The sequence below is a fragment of the Bufo bufo genome, chromosome 1 (assembly GCF_905171765.1).
Source record: "Bufo bufo chromosome 1, aBufBuf1.1, whole genome shotgun sequence".
NCBI classification, from domain to species: Eukaryota; Metazoa; Chordata; class Amphibia; order Anura; family Bufonidae; genus Bufo; species Bufo bufo.
In genome coordinates this window covers 172,869,080-172,889,574 of record NC_053389.1, presented here as the reverse complement: position 1 = coordinate 172,889,574, position 20,495 = coordinate 172,869,080, and positions in this window count along the sequence as shown.

Below are 20,495 nucleotides of genomic sequence, written 5' to 3'. Positions count from 1 at the left end.
GGTGGGGTGAACCATGCTGTGTAATGGGGGGGAGGTGAACCGTGCTGTGTGGTGGTGGGGGAGTGAACCGTGCTGTGTGGTGGTGGTGGGGGGGTGAACCGTGCTGTGTGGTGGTGGTGGGGGGGTGAACTGTGCTGTGTGGTGGTGGTGGGGGGGTGAACCGTGCTGTGTAGTGGGGGGGGGGGGGGAACCGTGCTGTGTTTTGTGGTGGGTGAGGGGGGGACTGCAGCATTTCTGCAACATGTGTGCACACCCATGGGCTGGATTCACACAGTGCTGTGAATCTGATGTGGGATTTTCAGTCACCACAGCCGCCATCTGATTACGGAATTTGCTATGCTGGAAATGTGAATCCTGCTAATCAGAGGCTGCTGATGGCAAAGCCACAGCAGTGGCCAATTCTAGCTTTTCTGCTGCCTGAGGCGAAAAATGAAATGGCGCCGCCCCTTCCCATTCGCTGGACGGGAAGGGGGGAGTCTTGTGGCTGCCCCAGTGCCCCATACAGTATAACGGCTCCTTGTGGCTGCCCCAGTGCCCCATACAGTATAACGTCTCCTTGTAGCCCGCCCCTATACAGTATAACGTCTCCTTGTAGCCCGCCCCCATACAGTATAACGTCTCCTTGTGGCTCGTCCCATACAGTATAACGTCTCCTTGTGGCTCGCCCCATACAGTATAACGTCTCCTTGTGGCCCGCCCCATACAGTATAACGTCTCCTTGTGGCCCGCCCCATACAGTATAACGGCTCCTTGTGGCTGCCCCAGTGCCCCATACAGTATAACGTCTCCTTGTAGCCCGCCCCCATACAGTATAACGTCTCCTTGTAGCCCGCCCCCATACAGTATAACGTCTCCTTGTAGCCCGCCCCCATACAGTATAACGTCTCCTTGTGGCTCGTCCCATACAGTATAACGTCTCCTTGTGGCTCGCCCCATACAGTATAACGTCTCCTTGTGGCCCGCCCCATACAGTATAACGTCTCCTTGTGGCCCGCCCCATACAGTATAACGTCTCCTTGTGGCCCGCCCCATACAGTATAACGTCTCCTTGTGGCCCGCCCCATACAGTATAACAGCTCCTTGTGGCCCGCCCCATACAGTATAACGGCTCCTTGTGGCCCGCCCCATACAGTATAACGGCTCCTTGTGGCCCACCCCCATACAGTATAACGGCTCCTTGTGGCCCGCCCCCATACAGTATAATGGCTCCTTGTGGCCCGCCCTCATACAGTATAACGGCTCCTTGTGGCCCGCCCCCATACAGTATAACGGCTCCTTGTGGCCCGCCCCCATACAGTGGAACATCTTGCGGCCCCAAATGTTTTTTTTTTTAATTCTAAATGGGCAGGCCTTTTTTTCTGGCGGAACGCCCCGAAACGGCGTTCCGCCACCTATTTTCTGCTGACTCGCCCCGCCCCCCCTTTAGTTACTGCAGGGCCGTTTCTTGGGGCGGGCGGGCCGGGCAGCCGCCCGGGGCGCTGTCAGAAGGGGGGCGCCGGCAGGGCACAGCAGGAGATGAGCGCTGCGCTTCCATTGTGGAAGCGCTCACTCATCTCCAAAGTCATCTCATCTGTATCGCCGTCCTCAGGACGGCAATACAAATGTCTGTAATGCGGCAGGGCAGGGAGAGGTGTGTCCCCTCCCTGTTCCTCTGATAGGCAGCCAGCACTAGGCCGGCAGCCTATCAGAGGCCGGTGCAGGCAGCGCGATGATGTCATCGAAAAGCCTGAGCCATCGAGGGACACAGGCTGGAAGAGGCCTGCATCGCATCCTGGAGGAGGTAAGTATAAGTTTATTTATTTATTTTTATCTGTAAAAATGACAATCCTGGCACTGTGGCACATAAGGGGGGCTGCTGGGCTGGCACAGACATAAGGGGGGCTGCTGGGCTGGCACAGACATAAGGGGGGCTGCTGGGCTGGCACAGACATAAGGGGGGCTGCTGGGCTGGCACAGACATAAGGGGGGCTGCTGGCACATAAAGGGGTATACGGGCTGCTGGCACAGACATAAGGGGGCTTCTGGCACAGACATAAGGGGGCTTCTGGCACAGACATAAGGGGGGCTTCTGGCACAGACATAAGGGGGGCTGCTGGCACATAAGGGGGGCTGCTGGCACATAAGGGGGGCTGCTGGCACATAAGGGGGGCTACTGGCACATAAGGGGGGCTATTGGCACTTGATAGGGGGGCTACTGGCACTTAATAGGGGGGCTACTGGCACATGATAGGGGGGCACTCAGGCTACTGGCGCATGATGGTGGTGTGGGGGGGGGGGGGGAACCGTGGTGTGGGGGGGTGAACCGTGTGGTGGGGGGGGGGGGGTGAACCGTGTGGTGTGGGGGGGGGTGAACCGTGCTGTGTGTGGGAGGGGGGTGAACCGTGCTGTGTGGGGGGGGGGGGGGGTGAACCGTGGTGTATGGTGGGGGGGTGAACCGTGCTGTGTGTGTGTGGGGGTGAACCGTGCTGTGTGGTGGGGGGGTGAACCGTGTGGTGTGGGGGGGGGGGGGAACCGTGCTGTGTGGTGTGGGGTGAACCGTGCTGTGTGGTGTGGGGGGGGTGAACTGTGCTGTGTGGTGGGGGGGTGAACTGTGCTGTGGTGGTGGGGGGGGTGAACCGTGCTGTGTGGTGGTGGGGGGGGGGTGAACCGTGCCTTGTGGTGGTGGGAGGTGGGTGAACCGTGCTGTGTGGTGGGGGGGTGAACCGTGCTGTGTGGTGGGGGGGTCATCTGTGCTGTGTGGTGGGGGGGTGAACCGTGCTGTGTGGTGGGGGGGTGAACCATGGTGGGGGGGTGAACCGTGCTGTGTGGTGGGGGGGGTGAACCGTGCTGTGTGGTGTTAGGGGGGAAGTAAACCGTGCTGTGTGGTGGGGGGGTGAACCGTGCTGTGTGTTGGGGGGGTGAACCGTGCTGTGTGTTGGGGGGGGGTGAACCGTGCTGTGTGGTGGTGGGGGGGTGAACCGTGCTGTGTGGTGGTGGTAGTGGTGGGGTGAACCATGCTGTGTAATGGGGGGGAGGTGAACCGTGCTGTGTGGTGGTGGGGGGGTGAACCGTGCTGTATGGTGGTGGTGGGGGGGTGAACCGTGCTGTGTGGTGGTGGTGGGGGGGTGAACTGTGCTGTGTGGTGGTGGTGGGGGGGGTGAACCGTGCTGTGTAGTGGGGGGGGGGGGGGTGAACCGTGCTGTGTTTTGTGGTGGGTGAGGGGGGGACTGCAGCATTTCTGCAACATGTGTGCACACCCATGGGCTGGATTCACACAGTGCTGTGAATCTGATGTGGGATTTTCAGTCACCACAGCCGCCATCTGATTACGGAATTTGCTATGCTGGAAATGTGAATCCTGCTAATCAGAGGCTGCTGATGGCAAAGCCACAGCAGTGGCCAATTCTAGCTTTTCTGCTGCCTGAGGCGAAAAATGAAATGGCGCCGCCCCTTCCCATTCGCTGGACGGGAAGGGGGGAGTCTTGTGGCTGCCCCAGTGCCCCATACAGTATAACGGCTCCTTGTGGCTGCCCCAGTGCCCCATACAGTATAACGTCTCCTTGTAGCCCGCCCCTATACAGTATAACGTCTCCTTGTAGCCCGCCCCCATACAGTATAACGTCTCCTTGTGGCTCGTCCCATACAGTATAACGTCTCCTTGTGGCTCGCCCCATACAGTATAACGTCTCCTTGTGGCCCGCCCCATACAGTATAACGTCTCCTTGTGGCCCGCCCCATACAGTATAACGGCTCCTTGTGGCTGCCCCAGTGCCCCATACAGTATAACGTCTCCTTGTAGCCCGCCCCCATACAGTATAACGTCTCCTTGTAGCCCGCCCCCATACAGTATAACGTCTCCTTGTAGCCCGCCCCCATACAGTATAACGTCTCCTTGTAGCCCGCCCCCATACAGTATAACGTCTCCTTGTGGCTCGTTCCATACAGTATAACATCTCCTTGTGGCTCGCCCCATACAGTATAACGTCTCCTTGTGGCCCGCCCCATACAGTATAACGTCTCCTTGTGGCCCGCCCCATACAGTATAACGTCTCCTTGTGGCCCGCCCCATACAGTATAACGTCTCCTTGTGGCCCGCCCCATACAGTATAACAGCTCCTTGTGGCCCGCCCCATACAGTATAACGGCTCCTTGTGGCCCGCCCCATACAGTATAACGGCTCCTTGTGGCCCACCCCCATACAGTATAACGGCTCCTTGTGGCCCGCCCCCATACAGTATAATGGCTCCTTGTGGCCCGCCCTCATACAGTATAACGGCTCCTTGTGGCCCGCCCCCATACAGTATAACGGCTCCTTGTGGCCCGCCCCCATACAGTGGAACATCTTGTGGCCCCAAATGTTTGTTTTTTTTATTCTAAATGGGCAGGCCTTTTTTTCTGGCGGAACGCCCCGAAACGGCGTTCCGCCACCTATTTTCTGCTGACTCGCCCCGCCCCCCCTTTAGTTACTGCAGGGCCGTTTCTTGGGGCGGGCGGGCCGGGCAGCCGCCCGGGGCGCTGTCAGAAGGGGGGCGCCGGCAGGGCACAGCAGGAGATGAGCGCTGCGCTTCCATTGTGGAAGCGCTCACTCATCTCCAAAGTCATCTCATCTGTATCGCCGTCCTCAGGACGGCAATACAAATGTCTGTAATGCGGCAGGGCAGGGAGAGGTGTGTCCCCTCCCTGTTCCTCTGATAGGCTGCCAGCACTAGGCCGGCAGCCTATCAGAGGCCGGTGCAGGCAGCGCGATGATGTCATCGAAAAGCCTGAGCCATCGAGGGACACAGGCTGGAAGAGGCCTGCATCGCATCCTGGAGGAGGTAAGTATAAGTTTATTTATTTATTTTTATCTGTAAAAATGACAATCCTGGCACTGTGGCACATAAGGGGGGCTGCTGGGCTGGCACAGACATAAGGGGGGCTGCTGGGCTGGCACAGACATAAGGGGGGCTGCTGGGCTGGCACAGACATAAGGGGGGCTGCTGGGCTGGCACAGACATAAGGGGGGCTGCTGGCACATAAAGGGGTATACGGGCTGCTGGCACATAAGGGGGGCTTCTGGCACAGACATAAGGGGGCTTCTGGCACAGACATAAGGGGGGCTTCTGGCACAGACATAAGGGGGGCTGCTGGCACATAAGGGGGGCTGCTGGCACATAAGGGGGGCTGCTGGCACATAAGGGGGGCTACTGGCACATAAGGGGGGCTATTGGCACTTGATAGGGGGGCTATTGGCACTTGATAGGGGGGCTACTGGCACTTAATAGGGGGGCTACTGGCACATGATAGGGGGGCACTCAGGCTACTGGCACATGATGGTGGGGGGCTCTTATTACTGGCACATGATTGGGGGGCATCTATGGGGGCACATCTTACTGGCATATGATATGGGGGCACATCTTACTGGTACATGATTGGGGGACATCTATTGGGGCACTTATTACTGGCACATTATTGGGTGGCACTATAGGGACATCTACAGAGGCTAAAAAGAAGGGGTATTTTATATGGGGGCTCTGTATAGGGGCATTTTATACTGGGAGGGAAGGAAGGGGCCAGGCTGCGCTGCCCATGTGTGGACTAGGGCGGCAGCGGCCGCGGGCACTGGCAGCCTGGCTGTCACGGCCGTCACTGGCAATTTTACTTGCATCCCTGTTCTCTAAAGGGGCAGTTTTAGGGGGCTGTCCTAGGGGTGGGTAGGGGCGTGGCCAGGGGAGGGGGGGTGAGTTCCACCACCTTTTCTCTGAGAAAAAAAGCCCTGTAAATGGGTATTTATTGCAATGAATTTCTTTAAGGGGTTTTCCTATCTCAGATAATGGGGGCATATCGCTAGGATATGCCCACATTATCTAATAGGTGCGGGTCCCACCGCTGGGACCTGCACCTATATTGAGAACGGCGCCTTCCATTAATTTCTATTGGGCCACCGAAAATAGCCGAGAGCTGGCTTGGCTATTTTCATCGGCCCCATACAAATGAAATGGAGCATTGGTCGCGCATGTGCTCCCATTCACATCTGGGCTGAGCAGCGCTTGGTGGTGGACGGACCCCTGGAAATCCACAGCGCTCCCCTCTTCATTCTCCAGCGGTGGGACCCGCACCTATTAGACAATGGGGGCATATCCTAGCGATATGCTCCCATAGTCTGTGATGGGAAAACCCCTTTAATGTCTTTATCGTGTGAATTTTTGATATTGCCCAACCCTAGACCACCATGGTGACTTCTCTCTGCAGAGTTTGACAAACAGACATCTTAGTTTCCTACTTTTCCATCATCCTCCCACCTTCTCAACACCCCGTCCTGCCACCTCTAATATTTTCTGCTGTGCTCCCCAATACTATACTGCAGAAACAGTTCCCCTGGAAATACTGGTACCACACAGAGTGCGCAAGTACAAAAAATACCCACTTAACTTTAAGATCAGACCCCCCCATATTAGACCTCAGATGAGACCCCCTTTAGGCCTGCATGTCAGAAAACCCTCCATGTATTAGACCTCAGACCAGACCTCTCAGCCCAACCTCAAGACCCCCTTATATCAGACCCCCATTAGACCTCCATATCAAAACCTCATTACACCTCTGGGCCCCCATTAGACCTACAGACCCCCATATCAGATTTCAGACTAGACCTCCAGACCTCAGACCACACTCCGATTAGCTCCCCCCCCCCAAACCAGACCTCAAGGGCCCCATATCAGACCACTGTAAGACTTCTAGACCCCCCCCCCCCCCATATCGGACCTCCAGATATCCCATATCGGACCTCAAGAGGATAGATCATCAGTTTAAACAAAGTGTAGAACCCCTTTTAATACTGACCAACGATTCTGCCCTTTGATCAGTGCTCGTTTGCATTGGCCTTTTACACAGGTGGATGCAAACAATCACTGTATACTGAGCGATCCCGCCTCCTGCATACTTCTCTATACTGTTGGCAGCGTGCCGCCCTGGTTACACGGTACAACACACTGCCGACACTATAGAGAAGTCTGCAGGGTCCAGATGTTACAGCGTACAGTCAGTGCATACAGTACATGCACAAAGTCAGCAACTGTTCGTCAATTGATTGAAGGGCCTCTTACACAGCCCGATTAGCGGTGACCAGCATTCATATGAGCACTTGTTGCCAATAATCCCTCCTTTTAATTGGGCCCTAATGGTACATTGACACTAACAGGTTATCTGACGGATTTTATAACCAATTATTGTTCAAATGGCTGTTATCACACATCTTTTGTTACACACAGGAATTATTGGTCTAATTGGACAGAAATTGGTGACATAATCTGATGGTGTAAATGCACTTTTCAAACCATTCCTTATCTACTTGTCCATGATCCACAATGATGGTCTTCAATCTGAGACCGGGCAGAATGCAGTTTATGGTAATGGACTCTGGTGACGAGGGGGTTACTTCATGGCCTCGGATCTTTTACTCATAACCACTTGTTTTATTTTTAACAGGCATGCTCTGAAGCAGATGTCACCATGATGGGAGAGACGGATGAAGAGCCTGTCTGCGCAGAGGGTTACCAAATGTTATTACATGTTATATATATTTTATGTAATTAAATTCTTTATTTAAAAAAAAATTGTGTATTTTTATTGATAAAAAAAGTAAATTAATTAAAAAAAATAGCACATAGGGACTTTTAGATTTAGTTTACAATAACCAGAGGTCGCAATAACACCTGTACAAGCGTCATAAGACGTACCAATACGCCTTAGACTTTTCCCTGCTTTTCATCAGCATAGGGCGCGCTATGAACGGCACAGGCAGCACAGCGATGCTGCCTGTGCCTGCAATAACCAATAGCAAAGCTCAAGACAGCAAGAAGCTTTGCTATTGGTTAGTATGGGCAGGTGCAGGAGCGATACAGGTCCTGCATCAGGGGAAGCCAGCGGGCGCTGGAAGGAGGAGGGGCTGGCTCCCGGATCATGTTTGAATATGGAGTGTCGGGCGCGCTGCACAAGGACCCTGGCGGCTGTGGAGCTAAAGACTGGGCCCGAACATGAAGGACACAGAACAAGGTGACAGCAGTGTGTAACGTAACTATGGGTGTGATGTATGTAGTGCAGTGTGTGATCATCACACACATGTATACATCACATGCTGTACTACATACATCACACACATGTATACATCACATGCTGTACTACATACATCACACTAATGTATACATCATACACTGCACCACACACATCACATGCTGCACTACATACATCACACGCATGTATGTGGTGCAGTATGTAGTGAATACAGACAGGCTATTATAGCCAAGTGGTAAAGTACAGGGAAGATCCACCATATTGGACTGGACTTTATAATTTTGCTATAATAGCTTGATGTTATTTAGACCAGTAATGATCCCCTGTAGGGATGAGCGAATTTCATGACATGCTATGACGGAATGTCTTTAGAGGCATTCAGTTATTCATTCTGTCATAATAGAAGTCTATGGGCTGCATAACGGGTCCGTTCCGTTATGCAGGGGAGTCCTCTCCTGATCCTGAGTCCTCTCCTGCATAACTGAGACAGGACGGATCCGTTATGCAGCCCATAGACTTCTATTATGACAGAATGAATAACTGAATGCCTCTAAAGACATTCCGTCATAGAATTGCGTTATGGTCCGTGGTAACAGAATCCATAACGCAATTCTGCTTTTACAACCAAACAAATTTCAAAATATGAAATTCGCTCAGCTCTAGTCCTCTGCATAAATCCCCAGCTCTTAGGCCCCGTTCACATCACCACTATTTATTTCTATTGTTCTGCTCATCTAATGGAGCAGAACAACGAAAATAACGGAAGCGCTGGATCGGGCATGTAAAGGGTTTTGTCATATGATCAGGACTCTGCAGGATGGGAAAGTGTAGTATAGTTTTTTCCATCCTGCAAAGTCCAACAAAAAACATGTAGGCTAACTTATTTAATTTTTTTACAAAAAAAAATGGTGACAGATGCCACAGTATGGAGTCTGTGTGAGGCGTCTGTTAATGTATATACAGTTTTTGTGTGTACTTTTAAATATATGGCAAAAATTTTATGTGAACCAGGCCTAACTGACAGGGAAGAAGCTGAACATACCCCGCTTACTATGATGGATCCGTTCAGATTCCTTCCACGAGCCTGTCTTTTTACCAGACCAAAAAAGTGCTGCATACAAGGCTTTTTTGTCTAGTCTTTAGTAGGGATCGACCGATTATCGGTTTTACCGATATTATCGGCCGAAATTCAGGATTTTGACCGGTATCTGCATCTATTTTGCCGATATTCCGATAACGTATGGGGAACACAGATCGCGCTGCTCTCCGTGTTCCCTCAGCAGCACAGTGGAGAAGGAAGCAGTGTCTCCCTCCCCCTGTGATGCTGCTGCTACACCAATGAAGAGACAGATGGGAAGAGGAGGGGAGGGGCTGTGGCCACTGCGCCACCAATGAAGATAAATCTCTCATTTATTCATATACAGGAGGCGGGAGCTGGCTGCAGAATCACAAAGCCGGCTCCCGACCTCTATGAGCGGTAGCTGCGATCCGCGGTAGTTAATACCTCAGGTGCCGCACCTGAGGGGCTAACTGCCGCGGATCGCAGCTACCGCTCAGAGGTCGGGAGCCAGCTATGTGATTCTGCAGCCAGCTCCTGCCTCCTGTATATGAATAAATGAGAGATTTATCTTCATTGGTGGCGCATTGCGCCCCCCCAGTATTAAAACATTGGTGGCGCAGTGCGCCCCCCCAGTATTAATCATTGGTGGCAGTGGCCACAGGGTCCCCTCCTCCTCCGATCGGAGCCCCAGCAGTGTAAGCCTGGGGCTCCGATCGGTTACCATGGCAGCCAGGATGCTATTGAAGCCCTGGCTGCCATGGTAAGCTCCATGCTGCTGTGTGCACAGAGCACAGATCAGCAGGGACAGTGTGAGATCCTATTCCCCCTGATAGAGCTCTATCAGGGTGAATAGGACAAGGGTTCTAGTCCCTAAGGGGGCTAATTATTACATAAATTACATGAATGTACATTACATTACATAAATATTTCTGTCTTAAATAAATACATTTTACAAATCCATTTTTAGGATACACATTCTGCCTAAATCGTTTGCATTGGACGCCTAGAAATATTAATTTAAAAGGTGTTTTCCCGTTTATACAAGTGTGCGGCATACTATGGAGCTCTATCAGGGTGAATAGGACAAGGGTTCTAGTCCCTAAGGGGGCTAATAGTTATAAAAAAATGAAAAAAAACCAAAAAAACACCAAAATATTAAGTATAAATGAAAAGGGAAAGAAAAAAAACCCTACACGTTAACAATAAACATTCATTTTCAGCAGATTTGTGTAGGATTTTTTTTTTTCAAAAATGAAAATTCACAGAATATCGGTATAAATTATCGGCTATCGGCCTGAAAGTAAACAAATTATCGGTATCGGCCCTAAAAAATCAATATCGGTTGATCCCCAGAATCTGCAACAGAGGCTCCAAACGCAGATGTCAGCAAGTGTAGGCCGATATATTATGTATTTGAATTACTGCAAATTTAGTACTCCTCAGGTAAAAATACTCTTCAAAAATGGTAGTAGGAGTATTTCTACTCTTCTGGAAAAAATGTACTGGACCTCTGACAGTAACTATATGCTGGCACACTTTTGCATGCCATCATATTGTGGTTGTGCTTAAAGAAACTAACAGTTTCAGCGATGATGGTACAGGACTTTGTGTCATTATAGAAGAGGATAGTCTATGGGTGCAAACACACGTTTCAGAAAAGCAGCAGATTATTGCTGTTCCCTAAGCAAGTCTATTAGCATGTAAAAATCTGCAGCACTTCTGCAACATGTTCACATCCCATGTGTCAGTGCAAATTGTGAGTAATGAGTGCAGCACTTACACGTGGGACTGGTAAGAGCATGACCATATGTGGCATAAATGGTATTCAATGGAAATTTAGTATGACAACTAGGTAAATTGTAATGAACTGCCTAAACTAACATACTGCGGGTTGTAACACCTAACCTGGAGTAGGTGACAGCTGACCAGGCAGAATAGAGTCTATAAAACAAGTCTCAAAGGGTCAGGCAGGAGCAGTGACTGAATACAGGCCAAGGTAGTCAGTCAGCTAGTAAGGGCCGGTAGCATACGTGCAGGTCGGGTCAGGAGCGGGATATCAGAACAGGGATTATAGGTAAAAGAACAGGAACACAAGCCGGGGTCAGATACACGGATAAATAGAATTTCTCCCTCTTATTAGAACATGCACTTTTCTTATAAACATCAGGAAGGGAGCACACACCACGGGCAGACACTGTGCATGTGTGTCCCAGCATGGAGGTGCAGTGAACAGACAGCATTTATGGAAGTTACCAGGGATACTATGTCTGCTGGGAGAAGTAGTACGCTGGCATTACATAAATATATCTGTCTTAAATAAATTTTACAAATCCATTTTTAGGATACACATTCTGCCTAAATCGTTTGCATTGGACGCCTAGAAATATTAATTTAAAAGGTGTTTTCCCGTTTATACAAGTGTGCGGCATACTATGGAGTCACTCTACCATAGGCTTCTTTGGGAGAGCAATCTATCCCATAGAAGTCTATTGAAGAGTGGCTGCAGTACACAGCCACACCACAGCATCGTAGATGGGGTCTAGTCTAAGAATACTACAAGGTTGACCACATTTCAACGGTATGTCCTGCAGAAGCTCGGGTTGGTTTTTAAATATTTGTTAGAAGAAACAAACGCCGAGTTCATAAAGTGTATCATACATGGATATATGTGCTGCTAATGTGTCAGAGGCAGTGGCGGATCCAGAGCCTGGTCTCGGGAGGGGCACTTTCAGATTTTTTTTCTGTCCGCCGCCACAAAACAATGGTGCTTATAGAACAGACTACACAGTGTAGGCTATATGTGTATAACAAACATATTTCACATGAAAACTTACAATTACTTGACTTGGCCCTTGGGGATCTCGGACGCCACTTCCACACTTTGGCCGGGGGCTCGGCGGAGCTGATGTTGTGTTTTATCCTAACGAGAAAGATTTCATAATAAGGATTTGGAGAAGGGGCAGAGGGATAGCAGAGCAGGGAGAGGCTGGTGCTGCTACTAGGGGGTCATATCATGGGGGAGTAATAAAGTTCCCCCCAGTAGAAATAATTCTCCTTATAATGTGACAGTGCAAAAAATACCCCCTTGTAATGCCCCCAGTTGAGCTAATGTCCCCATAGTGCCCCCATAATGTCCCAGTATAAAATACCCCTATATAGTGCCCCCAGTAAATGCCCCCATAGTGCTCCACACCCTCCTTCCTCCTAGTGTCCCCCATAATGTACCAGTATAAAATGCTCCAGTAGATGCCCTCAGTATCCCCCATAATTTGCAAGTATAAAATACCCCTTCTTAGTGCCCCCTGTAGATGATCCCATAGTACTCCTATCCCCCCTTCCCCATAGTACCCACCATAATGTGTCCCAGTATAAAATTGTACTGTACAGAGCGCCCATATAAAATACCCCTTCTTTGTGGCCTCAGTAGATGCCCCTATAGTGCCCCCAATCATGTGCCAGTATTAATAACAGCCCCCCATGTGCCAGTATTAATAACAGCCCCCCATGTGCCCCTATAGTGCCCCCAATCATGTGCCAGTATTAATAACAGCCCCCCTGCCAGTAATAACAGCCCCCCCGCCAGTAATAACAGCCCCTCTGTGCCAGTAATAACAGCCCCCCTGCCAGTAATAACAGCCCCCCCGCCAGTAATAACAGCCCCCCCGCCAGTAATAACAGCCCCTATGTGCCAGTAATAACAGCCCCCCTGTGCCAGTAATAAAAGCCCCCCTGTGCCAGTAATAACAGCCCCCCTGCCAGTAATAACAGCCCCCCTGCCAGTAATAACAGCCCCTCTGTGCCAGTAATAACAGCCCCCCCGCCAATAATAACAGCCCCTCCCCCGCCAGTAATAACAGCCCCTCCCCCGCCAGTAATAACAGCCCTCCGCCAGTAATAACAGCCCCCCCGCCAGTGATAACAGCCCCCCCGCCAGTAATAACAGCCCCCCCGCCATTAATAACAGCCCCTCTGTGCCAGTAATAACAGCCCCCCTGCCAGTAATAAAAGCCCCCCCACCAGTAATAACAGCCCCCCCCCGCCAGTAATAACAGCCCCCCCCCCCCCCCCCGCCAGTAATAACAGCCCTTCTGTGCCAGTAATAACAGCATCGTATATATATATAAAAAAAAAAAACACATACTTACCTCCATGTCAGCGATGCGATGCAGGCCTCTTCTGGCCTGTGTCCTGCGCTGTATGGCTCAGGCGGCGCGATGACGTCATGCGCCACCTGTGTTGGCCTCTGATAGGCTGCAGGCACTAGGCCGGCAGCCTATCAGAGGAAGGGAAAGGGACACGCCTCTCCCTCCCCTGCCACAGCACAGGCATCTGTATCGCTGTCCTGAGGACGGCGATACAGATGACTGGAGATGAACGCTTCCACAATGGAAGCGCTCATCTCCCTGTGCTCCGCCGCCAGCTCGGGATGGGGGGGGGGGGCAATTGCCCCGTTGCCCCCCCCCCCTGGATCCGCCACTGGTCAGAGGAATCCTGGCCTAACCTCCCACAAAACAATGAAACAGGAAAAGGTCCTTCTGGAGTCCAGGATATAGTCACTTCTATGTAATCTGGCTGTATCCCATCACTCAGAGGGACCTCTCCTACATGACTCCTTCTCAGTGTATAATAGATGGAGATGGTCCTTCTGGAGTCCAGGAAATAGTCATTTCTTTATCAGCTGGCTAAATCCCATCACTCAGAGGGACCTCTCCTACATGACACCTTCTCAGTATGTAATAGATAGAAAATGTCCTCCTGGAGTCCAGGAAATAGTCATTTCTATATGAGCCGGCTAAATCCCATGACTCAGAGGGACCTCTCCTACATGTCACCTTCTCAGTATGTAATAGATAGAAAAGGTCCTTCTGGAGTCTGGGAAATAGTCATTTCTATATGAGCCGGCTAAATCCCATGACTCAGAGGGACCTCTCCTACATGTCACCTTCTCAGTATGTAATAGATAGAAAAGGTCCTTCTGGAGTCTGTGAAATAGTCATTTCTATATGAGCCGGCTAAATCCCATGACTCAGAGGGACCCCTCCTACATGACACCTTCTCAGTATGTAATAGATAGAAAAGGTCCCTCTGGAATCTGGGAAATAGTCATTTCTATATGAGCTTGCTAAATCCCATGACTCAGAGGGACCTCTCCTACATGACACCTTCTCAGTATGTATGTCACGACCATGGTCATGGTCGTGACTCAGGATCCGCATGCAGTTGCCTGCGGTTTGGTTTTATTGTCAACCACATGGTGAGGGCTGCTGGTATGTTGCCTCACGTGTGGTTGCCGCTGGCAACATGTTTTGGTACTTGGCAGTATAGCAGACTGAGCTGTTGCTAGGCAGCTTGCTATCAAGTACATGCGGTTACACCTGGTTGGGTGTGTGTGTATGTATGCACTTTGTATGTCTGGTGTGCACGAGGTTTATGTAGGTGTGCACTGTGACACTTCCCTTCACTGTGGCTGCCCGTGGCAACGTTTGATATTGTGTACATGTGGTGGCAGTGTCTCGGCCTTCTGGCTGACTCCCAGGACATGGTTGCCACGCATGTCGTTGCCTGCGGTAACAGCTGCAGTGTGATGTTTATTTGGGCACTTCCCCTTTAAGTGGCTTTTTCCCTTGCCTGGTGTAGGAAGGGTTAACTCCCTTCTTAGTTTGTGAACACTGGGTGTGTGTGTGTGGGTGTGGCCACTTGGGGCTATTTAGCTCCTGTTGGATGCCAGACTCTGAGGGGTACTTCAGCCATGGTTAGCTGAAGTCATCCTCTTGGCTAATACCATCTGTCAGTGAGGGCCACCCTTGTGGTCATAAATTACGTTACATGGTGTTATGAAGGTGTGTGTGTGTGGTCTCATTGTTATTGCAGCTTATGGTCCTGGGTTCCTGAGTGATGTGTGGTGTGTGCTGTCTTCGTTTGTGTTCTGGACAGCAGCTCTTGCACATGGGTTCCAGGCTTTGTTGTCTGTGGCAGGTGAGTGTGGTGTTTGTTGCATTTACCTGCCATTGTAAATACTAATCCCGTAGGACAGAGGGATAAAACTTAACATTTAATAGTGATGCAATCTAAAATAAAAAAAAATAAAATAAAAAAATGGACACCAGAGGAGGAGCCTCTACACCAAACGAAAAATGACAAGACAGCCCAGCGAGCAAGAATGTACAAATATACACAGTGTGACCAGGAGGAAGTAAATAAAAGGAACGTTCTCACCCGATTGGAGTTCAGGATGTCTCATGAGGAGGACAGGTGGTGGAAGCGGTCCTTTGATACTTGTTGATTCACACTGGAGAGGATAGGTGAATATGCCCCTTCAAAGTGGGTGGGTGACAGGGTGGTTAACCCTAGACAGCCCTGAATGGGGGGGCAGGGGCTAGTATGCCCTACCTATCTATACGGGGAACTTGCCCCGCAAGGAGCGTCCCCGTCCGGATACCTGACCCTGTGGGGACAGATTCCCTAGTAGTCCCTAAAAAAAGCTCCCTACGTGTCACGTTTCAGTTCGTCACAGAAAATCATCAGGGGAGATCAATGGTAGACACAGGACTATGGATGGGGCCTGTGCGACCAAGGAGGAAAGGATGGTACAAAAACAATGGGGAATTGATGTAGGTCAAATGCCTACAGGATGTGTGTAGCCAGTCGGGCTAAAACACACAAGGCATGACCGCATCAAAAATTGTATCTGTAAATATAGATGCACCAGTGGGTGCCAACTATAGTACAAAAATGAGGCCACAGGATAGTTAGTCCGAGGGCAGGCTGTCAGCAGAGTGTACTCACCACTCTGTGTCTTTAAATATACTCCAATGCCGCCGGTTTCCTTGCTGCTTCCTGCTTCCGGGCATGTGACCCAGTGAGCAGGATGTCACATGTCCGGTGGAACGCAGAAGATGAGCGTGCGTTCCAGCCAGACGCGGCCCGTGGAGCGCGGCGCCAGGGAATGACGCCGCACAGCATGTGAGAGATCACATGACCAGAGACTGGTCACGGGGCGCGCCGGGCCGGGACAAACCACGCCCACCGCCCTAGCGCCGAGGAGGAGGCAAGTCGGTTTGAATGCAAGTGGCGGATTGGTGTATGGGCAATAAGAATTGAGCACATTAATCAAATGCAGCACAGTTAATCGCCAGGGGGAGAGAAAATACAGAGAATGGGACAATCAGATGAAACAGCTAAAATTAAGCTGTTCGTTTAATCCCAAGGGGGTCATTGTTTTCAGGTAGTAGATCCAACGCAGTTCACGCTGCAATATGGCACGGTCCCAATCACCTCCGCGTTTGGGGGGCAGAACACGGTCTATACCCATCACGGAGATGCGGGCTTTCCCGTTGTGTTGGCTATGAACATGATTGGCGACAGGAGTATCCTTGGCTTTAGCTATGTCGCCAAGATGCTCGCCAACACGTCTGCGCAATTCCCGGATAGTTTTCCCCACATATCCCCTGCCGCATTCGCACGACAGGAGATAGACAACGCCACGGGTCCTGCAATTGATGAAGTGGTGTATGCGGTATTCCTTCCCTGTGACTGCACTACTGAAGTTTTTACCGGTTTTTAAATAGGGGCAGGCAATACACCCACTGCACCTGAAGCATCCCTTAATGTCGGATTTAAGCCAAGTTGAGCCTGATACAGAGGGTGGGGGTGTGAATTCACTCGACACTAGTGTATCACGAAGTCTGCGTCCTCGACGGTATGTGACGTGAGGGTAGTCCCCCATTACTTCTCTCAAATCTGGATCTAGTTGAAGGATGCCCCAATTTTTTTGAAGGATACGTCTAACATCACCTGCAGCCCTATCAAAGGTCATAATAGGGCGGATGATGTTTAGAGGTGGCGTTGTGCAGGGTTAAGGAACAAGGAGGGATGTTCTGTCTGAGTGTAGTGCATACTCAAATGCTCTCCTTAAGACCTTATCGGGATAGCCCCGTTGTAGGAACCTAGTACGTAGATCGGCAGCTTGTCTAACGAATTCTCTTTTCGTAGAACAATTTCGCCTGATCCTGAGGTACTGCCCCTTGGGAATACCCCGCTTAAGTGGGAGAGGGTGGCTGCTCTCCCACCTAAGCAGGGTGTTGGTAGACGTCGGCTTGCGGTAAATCGACGTCTCCAAATCACCAGAAGGTGTGTGGGAGATGAGGACATCAAGAAATGGTAACATGGTGCCCCCAACCTCACAGGTGAAATGCATACCGATCTGGTTGTCATTAAACATCTTCACCAACGAACGGAACGAGACATCGTCCCCGTTCCAAATGATGAAGATGTCATCAATGTACCGCGCCCACATGCCGACCTGGTCCAAGAGAGTGGAACGTTCATCCCTGAAGACCAGGGTCTCCTCCCACCAGCCCAGGAACAGGTTAGCATACGACGGGGCACAAGAACACCCCATCGCGGTGCCCCTGAGCTGGTGGTAGAGTCTCCCATTAAAGGAGAAAACGTTGGTGGTCAAGGTAAACTCAAGGAGGGAGAGGACAAAGAGGCTGTGGGCGCGGTACTGACAACCCCGGGTACTTAAAAAGTGCTCAGCTGCCTTCATTCCAAGGGTGTGGGGAATGTTGGAGTAGAGGGCCTCCACATCGATACTCGCCAGAAGGCTCGTATTATCGACCTGAATGCCCTCCAGTTGTTTGAGCAAGTGTGTAGTGTCCCGCGTGTACGACGGTAGGGAAGTGACAAAAGGGGCAAGAACACGGTCCACATAGATCCCTACATTTTGGGATAAATTCCCTACCCCAGAAACAATAGGGCGTCCTTTCAAAGGACGTGTTCCCTTATGTAGCTTGGGCAGGCAATAAAATGTCGCCAAGCGTGGATGAGAGGGCAGCATGAATTTATGTTCATCCTCAGAAATAATAGACGCAGTTCTAGCTTCATCTAGAATGCTTTTCAACTGTAGTCTATATTTATTTGACGGGTTCGCAGACGTGTTGGCGAGCATCTTGGCGACATAGCTAAAGCCAAGGATACTCCTGTCGCCAATCATGTTCATAGCCAACACAACGGGAAAGCCCGCATCTCCGTGATGGGTATAGACCGTGTTCTGCCCACCAAACGCGGAGGTGATTGGGACCGTGCCATATTGCAGCGTGAACTGCGTTGGATCTACTACCTGAAAACAATGACCCCCTTGGGATTAAACGAACAGCTTAATTTTAGCTGTTTCATCTGATTGTCCCATTCTCTGTATTTTCTCTCTTCCCTCACTGGGCCGGTTATACCCCTCCTACGGCCGGTCTGCATATGAACCTGCCTCTAATAGCCTGGTTTATTTATTTCATTCATTTGAAATGTTACCATGGATCCATATAACTTTGGGTCCCCCTGGCGATTAACTGTGCTGCATTTGATTAATGTGCTCAATTCTTATTGCCCATACACCAATCCGCCACTTGCATTCAAACCGACTTGCCTCCTCCTCGGCGCTAGGGCGGTGGGCGTGGTTTCTCCCGGCCCGGCGCGCCCCGTGACCAGTCTCTGGTCATGTGATCTCTCACATGCTGTGCGGCGTCATTCCCTGGCGCCGCGCTCCACGGGCCGCGTCTGGCTGGAACGCACGCTCATCTCCTGCGTTCCACCGGACATGTGACATCCTGCTCACTGGGTCACATGCCCGGAAGCAGGAAGCAGCAAGGAAACCGGCGGCATTGGAGTATATTTAAAGACACAGAGTGGTGAGTACACTCTGCTGACAGCCTGCCCTCGGACTAACTATCCTGTGGCCTCATTTTTGTACTATAGTTGGCACCCACTGGTGCATCTATATTTACAGATACAATTTTTGATGCGGTCATGCCTTGTGTGTTTTAGCCCGACTGGCTACACACATCCTGTAGGCATTTGACCTACATCAATTCCCCATTGTTTTTGTACCATCCTTTCCTCCTTGGTCGCACAGGCCCCATCCATAGTCCTGTGTCTACCATTGATCTCCCCTGATGATTTTCTGTGACGAACTGAAACGTGACACGTAGGGAGCTTTTTTTAGGGACTACTAGGGAATCTGTCCCCACAGGGTCAGGTATCCGGACGGGGACGCTCCTTGTGGGGCAAGTTCCCCGTATAGATAGGTAGGGCATACTAGCCCCTGCCCCCCCATTCAGGGCTGTCTAGGGTTAACCACCCTGTCACCCACCCACTTTGAAGGGGCATATTCACCTATCCTCTCCAGTGTGAATCAACAAGTATCAAAGGACCGCTTCCACCACCTGTCCTCCTCATGAGACATCCTGAACTCCAATCGCGTGAAAACGTTCCTTTTATTTACTTCCTCCTGGTCACACTGTGTATATTTGTACATTTTTGCTCGCTGGGCTGTCTTGTCATTTTTCGTTTGGTGTAGAGGCTCCTCCTCTGGTGTCTATTTTTTTTATTTTAGATTGCATCACTATTAAATGTTAAGTTTTATCCCTCTGTCCTACGGGATTAGTATTTACGCTACCTAATTTTGGGATTACGTGGGCCTGGTTGACATATCTGGCCTTTTCGTTAATTCATTTTTTACCTGCCATTGCCATAAGTTGTTTTTGTTCCCCTTGTAGCTTGGCCACTTTAGACTCCTGTTTCTCCACGTCCAGGAGGAACGGGCTGTCTACCCAGCTCCTAGTTCAGGGATCGGCGGAGGGTCAGAAGGGATCTGAGGTTCCTGAGCATGAGCCCTCCAACCTTCAAGGGCGGCTCATGCAGCTAGGAGTCAGGGTCAGATTAGGGAAGCTCTAGGAGGTGACCTGCTCCCTAATTCTGTGGTTTTGGCCAAGTTGCGACCTTTCCATCTTCTGGCACCGCACGGCTGAGGGTTTTCCCCATCCTCAGCCGTGACAATGTAATAGATAGAAAAGGTCCTTCTGGAGTCTGGGAAATAGTCATTTCTATATGAGCCGGCTAAATCCCATGACTCAGAGGGACCTCTCCTACATGACACCTTCTCAGTATGTAATAGATAGAAAAGGTCCTCCTGGAGTCTGGGAAATAGTCATTTCTATATGAGCCGGCTAAATCCCATGACTCAGAGGGACCTCTCCTACATGACACCTTCTCAGTATGTAATAGATAGAAAAGGTCCTCCTGGAGTCTGTGAAATAGTCATTTCTATATGACCCGGCTAAATCCCATGACTCAGAGGGACCTCTCCTACATGTCACCTTCTCAGTATGTAATAGATAGAAAAGGTCCCTCTGGAATCTGGGAAATAGTCATTTCTATATGAGCTTGCTAAATCCCATGACTCAGAGGGACCTCTCCTACATGACACCTTCTCAGTATGTAATAGATAGAAAAGGTCCTTCTGGAGTCTGGGAAATAGTCATTTCTATATGAGCCGGCTAAATCCCATGATTCAGAATGACCTTTCATACATGACACCTTCTCAGTATGTAATAGATAGAAAAGGTCCTCCTGG